We start from the raw sequence: 10,450 nt of genomic DNA on the forward strand, positions 1-10,450 counted from the left end.
ATGTAGTAAATAAATCATGATGTGGGCTTATTTGGAGCACACGTGCTTAAATGGAGTCACAGTACCAATTAAATTCACTTTATTCATCAAATATCTTTATTTTATATTCCAAAATCTACATGAACTAATGAATACATTTTCAAATGAGAGATAAATGTTGCTTTATAAGAAATGTTCTCCCTTATAAATCATGTCAGTATCCATGAAAAACAGCTGAACTTAGGAAGGATGCTAGGAAGGAAAGAAGGAAGAAAGGAAAGAAGAAAGAAAGGACAGATGGAAGGAAGGAAAGTAACTTACCTCATAAGCATAACTGAAATCAAGTTAAGTAACGTGTACACAGCTACACTCGACCAGAGCAGTCTCAAAGCTACTGCTTATATAGAGCCCTCCATCAGCCTGCACTCTGAATTAAGGTGGACTATACCACTCCTCAGGTAAGTCCTGACCCCCTCCTGAAACAGGTAAGTAACAACAAGATTAACATTTAACTAACATTCAAATGGCATCACTTTTATACAGCCTGCCTGTATTACATCTGCAACCAAACTTAATCAAATCACAAACCCCCTTAATAATTTATGCAATAATTCACCGACCACCCCTCCACATGGTTCTACCCTAGTGACACCAGTCTATAAATTCAGGAAAGGTAGGCCGCCTCTTCCCTTTGTCTCCTGAGCACATGGTAAGTAACAAAGAAAGAACTTACTAAACTTATGACCTCAAACTAAACTTAATACAAGTGTTTTATTTTAACCAAAAGTCTGCTGAGATGTAACTTATAACCAAATATACTGCACAACACAAACAAACCCGGGATAGTAAGTATCTTGAATGTTTGATTACTGACTAACTTATGGTCCAAACAAACAAGTATAGTTAATTTAATAAGTTATGGTACAAATGTGGTGTTTGGGGACAAATGGTGTGCTCTCACCCACTTTGTCACACTCTCCCACCTTTATCTTTTCTGTTTGTACAGTGACTTAATTTCTAGTGTCTATAGCTTCTTGGCCTAATTTCAATCTGAGCAGGTGTAGAATGAATCAGACTGAGTGAAAACATCTGTGTGGGTGTACAGGATCATTATGTTCTCTTTAAAAGCTTTTGGGCTTATTGTTTCCAAATGTTCTCTGATTAAACAGTGTTATGTGTGACCCTGTAGGGGCGGTGTTGCACCATGCTTGCTAGAAGAAGCACCTGAGGGCTATTTGTAATCATCTGAGAGGATTTGAGGAGGACTGGGAGGAATCCTCATTCTCTCCCTCGAACCACTCCCCGAAACACAGATCAGGGGAACTTTTTCTTGTTCCCTCAGCATGTTTTTGAGTGCTGGGGTTTTGTTGTGTTAGGGGTTATTTTAGTTTGGGGAGACATGAAGATTACAGATGTTTTTTGTGCATTTCAGCTGGTATCTCCATTTCCTTTTGTTTGGTACTTTGTTTTGAGCTTTTTCACAGTTGATATAACAATAAAAAGCTTTATTTAATGGTGAATTTTGAATTCTGAGCGTCCTTTCCATTGGCCAAAATAAACTGATTTCCTGACCTACCTCATATTATATTAAATTGTCTCCTGGGTCTGTGCAATATACACTGCTCTCTCTTTCCCTTTATATGGGTTTTTATGCCCTTTTTTTATTTCTAGAGAAGTATGTTTTATAGATTTGTCTTGTCTTTTTAACTTGACAACTTGACTCTTTGAACGAACGACCACACAAGAGTTCCTATATGTGCATACACAAATGGCAAATAAAGTTCTTGAATCATGAATCTCTTCTGTATGTTGCGGTCTCTAGTTAACCCTTAAATACTGTTCAGAGTCAAATATGACCCATTTTTACATTTGAGAGCTGTAAAAAACACCTTTTATAGACTTTTCTTTTATCTGGACTTTTCCTAATGTGACCCATAGTACACACAAATCTTAAATAAATGTATACTTTTTTCATTTTTGTACAACTGATATGCAGTTTCATATGTGAAAATGTACAAATTGGACTTGTATTTATTAAGTCTAATAAATTTAATCTGTATTCATCACATTCTATAAAATGTTCTCCAGGATCATAAAATAGTGATTGTGAAGGTCTTCTCTCGGTTAGATTAATCAAACATTTATTAATAATCACTGATGGTGTAGAGACTAATTATGAGTCAGAATATGAACAGTATGTAAGAGTTAAGCCTGTGTTAGAGGGATTGTACCAAACTGAAGACATTTTGTAATGTAAAAAGAAGCTACTGATTATTAGGGACCGAGCCGAAAGGCAAGAGGGCGAGGACTCCAGAGGAGTCCTGCCCTTGCCTGGAGGCAAGGACCCTATTGAATTTGTGTCGTTTCTTGTCCTAGGGCATTCATCGTGACGGCTTCAAATTTAAATAGCTGACTTAGCATACCCTGGTGCACACAAGTTAACTGAGCTAGCTCTCAGCAATAGCATCCATGTTTAGGGTAGAGGTGGTGACTTTGATTGACAGGTGACACTGTGTGGGGCGGGGCTTCAGCGAACTCGGCGGGAACGCCTACAGGGGTGGTGACTTTGATTCACAGGTGACACTCGGTAGGGGGTGGGGCTTTAAAAACGGAGGAAAATTTGTGCTCTCTCCAAAACACCAAACTATTTTTACATGTAAACTTTTCAAACTATGAGCAGTCAAACGAGGAGTGGGAATCACTTTTTCTTCAAAGTTAGAGTGGAAGCGTCAGTTAGCTTGAGTGCGAGAAGCACTAAAAAATAAACTTAATTTTTATTTTTAAGTCGAGCTCACGGCCAAACCGTAAAAAGGAGACAAATAATGTTTGGTCAAAATGTAGACATAGGTGTCTACATTTTGTTTTCATTCATAAAATGTGACGTTGACAGGCGGGGTCTGCACAAAATGTAAATGGGGGGGCCGAGACCGGCGGCAATACCTGTCTCGCTCCCCATTGACCCTAATGTAATCGTCTTTTTTTTTCTCCAAAAGACTCACTCTGTCTTCGCACTGAGCTTCCGCACTCATTTTAAGGAATATGTAGCTGATAGTTATAATTTATCACTGTTTATACTATATTGTCATTTTGTACATGTTTCAGGTGTCTTTGTGTGTGTTACTTAAGAGGGCTGTCAACTTTTATTTTGAAAATACCGCTTTTATTTTGACATTGTGTTTTGCTGCGCTGCTCTGGAGAGTGAGAAGTAAACATGAGAAGGTGAAGACGCACATGTGCTGTAGTTAAGTTAAACCGTAAAGTTAAGGACCAATTTAAGTGGTTACAAAGTGTGTTTAAGTATTCAAGAATCATCCGAAGACCGGAGATAATTCCTCCTTTACTCCTCGGCACGCAGCCAACGAGGTAATTCATGTGTTTTTTCTGATGTAATCGTTAATATTGTGTGTGTATATGTGTATGTTATAGTTTTCACGGTGGATTTGGAGGGAGCTTCAAATAAACCAGTACCAAGAAAGCCACTTGTGTTGTTCGTGCCTCGAGGGAGTTATAGAATATCTGAATAAAATAAACGCTGTCAGAATCTGCTGGCTTCTGTGTCTCTCAGTGTTTTTGGTTTTTGGACAGGAGTTTCAGTTTTCTCACAGTTTGCAATTGTTCGGGACCTTGTCAGAAGCCAACTTCTGGGGCATTTTGAGAATTTTTTCGAAGCAGATTCTCAAATCGCTGTAGCAACCATAGAGCCTTTGCTGTCCTTGGCAGCCTGTTGCTGGGCAGAAACTGACCTACTTTTTTGTGATTGGCTAATTTCTGTCTGTTCTGCCAGTCAACCGAGCTAGCTCTCAGCAATAGCGTCCATGTTTAGGGTAGAGGTGGTGACTTTGATTGACAGGTGACACTCTGTAGGGGGCAGGGCTTCAGCAAACTAGGCGGGAACGCCCACAGCGTTTGAGGGGCAGAGAAAGAGGCTGATTTTTACACAACTTTGAAGCCTAATTTCACATATTTAGCAATTTTTTAAATCATTCACATTTGGCAGGGTGGTTAACAATACACTTTTCTGTGGTATGTCAAACTCAGAACACATTTATTCTTACTTTACAGGGACTTTAATTAGTTTAAATAAATATTATTTATGCTTAAATATGATTAACATTTACTTAATATTTCAGGGATGTTAAGTTGAGAATAAAGTACATTACACTTGATACTGTCTAGTAAGATGTACTTAATACTTGAAACCAGAATATGATCAGGGTGACTTTTGAACACTGGAAATAAATTGTGTATTCGTTCCTGCAGCAGCCCCGTGGCACTCAAAATTTCCCTGGAATTTTCTAGTATGCGTATATAATTGGGTCAATGATGCAACACTGTCTTTTGGTGTAACCAGTATTATTTCATATAAATCTGATTATATACAGGAAAATAAATATAAACACAAACCACTTCTGCAACACAACACTGTTTAAAAAAATGTTGCTTTTCTTTTCATTTGATGTTTTTAAATAAAGTCATTATTAGTATAGTCCACTTAAATACACTGTAGGTGATAAAATATTTAATATTTATCATTCTACTATGGTTACCTCTTTCTTTCCTCCTTTCTTTCTTTCTTTCCTCATTTCTTTCTTTCTTTTTCCTCTTTCTCCTTTATCTTTCTTTCTCCTTTACCTTTCTTTATTTCTTTCTTTTTTCTCCTTTATCTTTCTTTCTTTCTCTTCTTCCTCTTTCTTTCTTTCTTTCCTCTTTCTCCTTTACCTTTCTTTCTTTCTCTTCTTCCTCCTTTATTTTTCTTCCTCCTACATCTTTTCTTTCTATTCTTCCTCCTTTTTCTTTCTTTCTTTCCCTTCTTCCTCCTACATCTTTCTTTCTCTTCTTCCTCCTTTATCTTTCTTTCTTTCTTTCTTTCTTTATCTTTCTTTCTCCTCTTTCTCCTTTACCTTTCTTTCTTTCTTTTTTTCTCCTTTATCTTTCTTTCTTTCTTTTTTCTCCTTTATCTTTCTTTTTTTCTCATTTATCTTTCTTTCTTTTTTCTTTCTTTATCTTTCTTTTTCTTCTTTCTCCTTTACCTTTCTTTCTTTCTTTCTTTCTCTTCGTCCTCCTTTATTTTTCTTCCTCCTACATCTTTTCTTTCTATTCTTCCTCCTTTTTCATTCTTTCTTTCTTTCTCTTCTTCCTCCTACATCTTTCTTTCTTTTTCTCCTTTCTCTTTCTTTCTTTCTTTCTTTCTTTATTTCTTTCTTTTTTCTCATTTATCTTTCTTTCTTTCTTTCTCTTCTTCCTCTTTCTTTCTTTCTTTCCTCTTTCTCCTTTACCTTTCTTTCTTTCTCTTCTTCCTCCTTTATTTTTCTTCCTCCTACATCTTTTCTTTCTATTCTTCCTCCTTTTTCTTTCTTTCTTTCCCTTCTTCCTCCTACATCTTTCTTTCTCTTCTTCCTCCTTTATCTTTCTTTCTTTCTTTCTTTATCTTTCTTTCTCCTCTTTCTCCTTTACCTTTCTTTCTTTCTTTTTTCTCCTTTATCTTTCTTTCTTTCTTTTTTCTCCTTTATCTTTCTTTTTTTCTCATTTATCTTTCTTTCTTTTTTCTTTCTTTCTTTATCTTTCTTTTTCTTCTTTCTCCTTTACCTTTCTTTCTTTCTCTTCGTCCTCCTTTATTTTTCTTCCTCCTACATCTTTTCTTTCTATTCTTCCTCCTTTTTCATTCTTTCTTTCTTTCTCTTCTTCCTCCTACATCTTTCTTTCTTTTTCTCCTTTCTCTTTCTTTCTTTATCTTTCTTTTTCTTCTTTCTCCTTTACCTTTCTTTCTTTCTTTCTTTCTTTCTCTTCGTCCTCCTTTATTTTTCTTCCTCCTACATCTTTTCTTTCTATTCTTCCTCCTTTTTCATTCTTTCTTTCTTTCTCTTCTTCCTCCTACATCTTTCTTTCTTTTTCTCCTTTCTCTTTCTTTCTTTCTTTCTTTCTTTCTTTATTTCTTTCTTTTTTCTCCTTTATCTTTCTTTCTTTCTCTTCTTCCTCTTTCTTTCTTTCCTCGTTCTCCTTTACCTTTCTTTCTTTCTCTTCTTCCTCCTTTATTTTTCTTCCTCCTACATCTTTTCTTTCTATTCTTCCTCCTTTTTCTTTCTTTCTTTCCCTTCTTCCTCCTACATCTTTCTTTCTCTTCTTCCTCCTTTATCTTTCTTTCTTTATCTTTCTTTCTCCTCTTTCTCCTTTACCTTTCTTTCTTTCTTTTTTTCTCATTTATCTTTCTTTCTTTTTTCTTTCTTTCTTTATCTTTCTTTTTCTTCTTTCTCCTTTACCTTTCTTTCTTTCTTTCTTTCTCTTCGTCCTCCTTTATTTTTCTTCCTCCTACATCTTTTCTTTCTATTCTTCCTCCTTTTTCATTCTTTCTTTCTTTCTCTTCTTCCTCCTACATCTTTCTTTCTTTTTCTCCTTTCTCTTTCTTTCTTTCTTTCTTTCTTTATTTCTTTCTTTTTTCTCCTTTATCTTTCTTTCTTTCTTTCTCTTCTTCCTCTTTCTTTCTTTCTTTCCTCTTTCTCCTTTACCTTTCTTTCTTTCTCTTCTTCCTCCTTTATTTTTCTTCCTCCTACATCTTTTCTTTCTATTCTTCCTCCTTTTTCTTTCTTTCTTTCCCTTCTTCCTCCTACATCTTCCTTTCTTTATCATTCTTTCTCTTTCTCCTTTACCTTTCTTTCTTTCTTTCTTTCTTCTCCTTTATCTTTCTCTTTCTTTATTTTTTCTCCTTTATTTTTCTTTCTTTCTTTTTTCTCATTTATCTTTCTTTTTTCTCATTTATCTTTGTTTCTTTATTTCTTTCTTTTTTCTTTCTTGTTTTTCTTTCTTTCGCCTCTTCCTCCTATACCTTTCTTTCTTTTTTTTCCTTTATCTTTTTCTTTTTTCTCCTTTATCTTTCTTTCTTTCTTTCTCTTCTTCCTCCTTAATTTTTCTTCCTCCTACATCTTTTCTTTCTATTCTTCCTCCTTTTTCTTTCTTTCTTTCTCTTCTTCTCCTACATCTTTCTTTTCTTCCTCCTTTTTCTTTCTTTCTTTCTCCTCTTTCTCCTTTACCTTTCTTTCCTTCTTTCTGTCTTTCTCTTCTTCCTCCTTTATTTTTCTTCCTCCTACATCTTTTCTTTCTATTCTTCCTCCTTTTTCTTTCTTTCTCTTCTTCCTCCTATGTACATCTCTTTCTTTTCTTCCTCCTTTTTCTTTCTTTCTTTATCTTTCTTTTTCCTTTATCTTTCTTTCTTTCTCTTCTTCCCCCTAAATCTTTCTTTCTCTTCTTCCTCTTTCTTTCTTTATCTTTCTCTCCTCTTTCTCCTTTACCTTTCTTTCTTTCTCTATCTTTCTTTCTCCTCTTTCTCCTTTACCTTTCTTTCTTTCTTTCTTTCTCTATCTTTCTTTCTCCTCTTTCTCCTTTACCTTTCTTTCTTTCTTTCTTTCTCTTCTTCCTCCTACATCTTTTCTTTCTATTCTTCCTCCTTTTTCTTTCTTTCTTTCTCTTCTTCCTCCTACATCTCTTTCTCTATCTTACTTTCTCCTCTTTCTCCTTTATCTTTCTTTATTTTTCTTCTTCCTCTATCTTTCTTTCTTCCTTTCTTTCTTTATCTTCCTTTCTCCTCTTTCTCCTTTACCTTTCTTTCTTTCTTTCTTTCTTTCTGTTTTTCCTTTGTTTCTTTTTTTCTTTCACCTTTATCTTTTTTCTTTCTTTCTTTCCATTTCTTTCTTTCATTTTTTCTCCTTTATCTTTCTTTCTTTCTTCTTTCTTTTTTCTTTTTTCTCATTTATCTTTCTTTCTTTCTTTTTTCTCCTTTATCTTTCTTTAACTTTATTTCTTTCTTTTTTCTCCTTTATCTTTCTTTCTTTCTTTTTCTTCCTCCATCTTTTCTTTCTATTCTTCCTCTTTTTTCTTTCTTTCTTTCTCTTCTTCCTCCTTTATCTTTCTTTCTTTCTCTTTCTTTCTTTCTTTCTCCTCTTTCTCCTTTACCTTTCTTTCTTTCTTTCTTTATTTTTTCTCCTTTATCTTTCACTCTTTCTTTATTTTTTCTTTCTTTCTTTGTCTTCTTCCTCCTACATCTTTCTTTCTCTTCTTCCTCCTTTTTCTTTCTTTCTTTCTTTCTTTCTTTCTTTCTTTCTTTCTTTATCTTTCTTCCTCCTCTTTCTCCTTTACCTGTCTTTCTTTCTTTCTTTTTTCTCCTTTATCTTTCTTTCTTTCTCTTCTTCCTCCTTTCTTTTTCTTCCTCCTACATCTTTTCTTTCTCTTCTTCCTCCTTTATTTTTCTTTCTTTCTCCTCTTCCTCCCTTTTTCTTTCTTCTTTTCTAGGTGGATAACATATTTAATATTTATCATTCTTTTGTATTTACATCATTTGACATTTTCAGGAGCATTCAGTCTTACTTTTAGTAAAAAATGGTGCAAATGTCATTTCAAATGATATAAAACCAACAAAATACTAAATGTACATTTTAACAAACCTGATGCTGCTTTTAAAACTACATATTTTTGAATTGCTCATCTTGCCTTATTTGTCACTGATCCATAAACAAACACACACTAGACCAAAGTTATAAATTTATTGAGCTCACAGCTGGTGATTGAGGTTGTTCAGGCATCAAGTTATAATAATTGAAAGGTACTTTTTGCTTTAAAATGAACTTAATTAAACTGTTAATTGGCTGCCAAAAGTAATAGCTGAGTAATTTTCTGTTTGTTTGACTAGTTAATAAATCCACTTATTGTTCGGCTTTAGTGTCTTTATTGTAAAATAGTAAAATGATGGACTGAATAGTAAATTTCAGACACAATCAGTTGCCATGACTTGTTAAATCCCAGCCGTTTCCTTCACAGTGGATTCATTGTTCGGTGTTTAAATGTCCGGACAGGTTGAAGAACATTTCCTAACAGCTCAAGTTTCCAAAAAAGAAAGAAAAAGAAAAAGAAAGGGTAAACATGTTATCGCAGGTGGAAAACACAGATTACTATCCGGAGCTTCACCTGTTTGGCAAAACAGGTGGAAACGGCGAGCGTGTTCAGACGTGGTGAAGCAGCAGGTGTAGTGCTCGGGCAGGTTAGTCAGAGTCAAGAGTCAGAGAGAGCTGTTAGCTGCCTGAGGCGGGACGACGCCAACAACACCAACGCCTCCATCATGGTTAAACAGCTGACGCCTCTGTTCAGCTTGTTAATGTCAAAGTTTTTTACTGCAAATAAGCAAAGCCGAAAGATTAAAAAAATATATTTAATAGCAATTATTTTGCCTTTAAATGTATGAATTTCGACGATTTTTCAAGCTTTTTTCAATATATATATATATATATATATATATATATTATTCCTGCATAATTTCAGCTACTTCATTCAAACGTCAAAATGTAGCCACAATCTCATCTATAGATGTGTGTAATTTGGTCTGGCTATGTTTTATACTTTTTGATCTGCGGACACACATGTGCACCCTGTTCCTCTCCCATTCATTCAATCCCGAATCTCCATTCTGTCTGTGCATGCTCTGTTGTCATGCTCTCCAGTCGTTAACTACCATGGCAACAACTGTGTGTGTGTGTGTGTGTGTGTGTGTGTGTGTGTGTGTGTGTGTGTGTGTGTGTGTGTGTGTGTGTGTGTGTGTGTGTGTGTGTGTGTGTGTGTGTGTGTGTGTGTGTGTGTGTGTGTGTGTGTGTGTGTGTGTGTGCAGCTGGCTCAGCCAGGTTCATTTGTGGTCTTAGTGTGCCACCCAGTGGAGAAAACTTGTCATGATACCTGATAAGGAAAAGGTGCCTCAGTTTTCTGTTTCTAGTTCAAGTTTATTGACTGTATTATTATGATTTTAGATGTCTGTCAACTATTTCACTGACATTGCTGTCAAAGTCTAGATCAAACATAAATTACATGAGCATGAACTACAAACATATCTACAGGTTTCACTGGAAATAAGTTCCTCTCCTGTTTGACTCATCAAAGTGGCAGTTCATTTCAGTTGCTCAGTCTAAATGTCTACACAGACGGACAGAGAGAGAGAGATAGTGTGAGTGTGTGTGTAATGTATATCTACTTATTGCAGTGTTCGATAAATGCCTGGGTCTGAATGCGTCTAAATGCACCTGACGGAAACGCTTCCGCTTCGCCGCGGCCCTACTTGCGCAAGGGGGCGAGGCCCCTGCCCAACGCTGCTCGCAGCTTTAATATTTACTTGTTTTTCCTTTTTTCTACAATATGATTTTCTGCGTTGTCACTATTTTAAATGACTGACATACTGCTGCTGACTGTCTGAGCATGTCTGAATTGGTTTGTAATGTTCAACAAAGATATTTAAAAAAAGAAAAACACCTAACAGACCACAGAAAAAACAATAACACCTATACATACAATCCTCACTGTAAGTTCATTTGGATCTTAGAGTTAATATTAACTGAGTTGCACCGAGACAACATCAATCTTTTAACTTGTCTGGACTTTTTACCTGAGGGGTTTCACTGCTGCAGTTAGAGGGGCACTAGTGATACGAAGCCTGTTATTAGTC

The sequence above is a fragment of the Scomber scombrus genome, chromosome 15 (genome assembly GCF_963691925.1).
Source record: "Scomber scombrus chromosome 15, fScoSco1.1, whole genome shotgun sequence".
Classification (NCBI taxonomy): domain Eukaryota; kingdom Metazoa; phylum Chordata; class Actinopteri; order Scombriformes; family Scombridae; genus Scomber; species Scomber scombrus.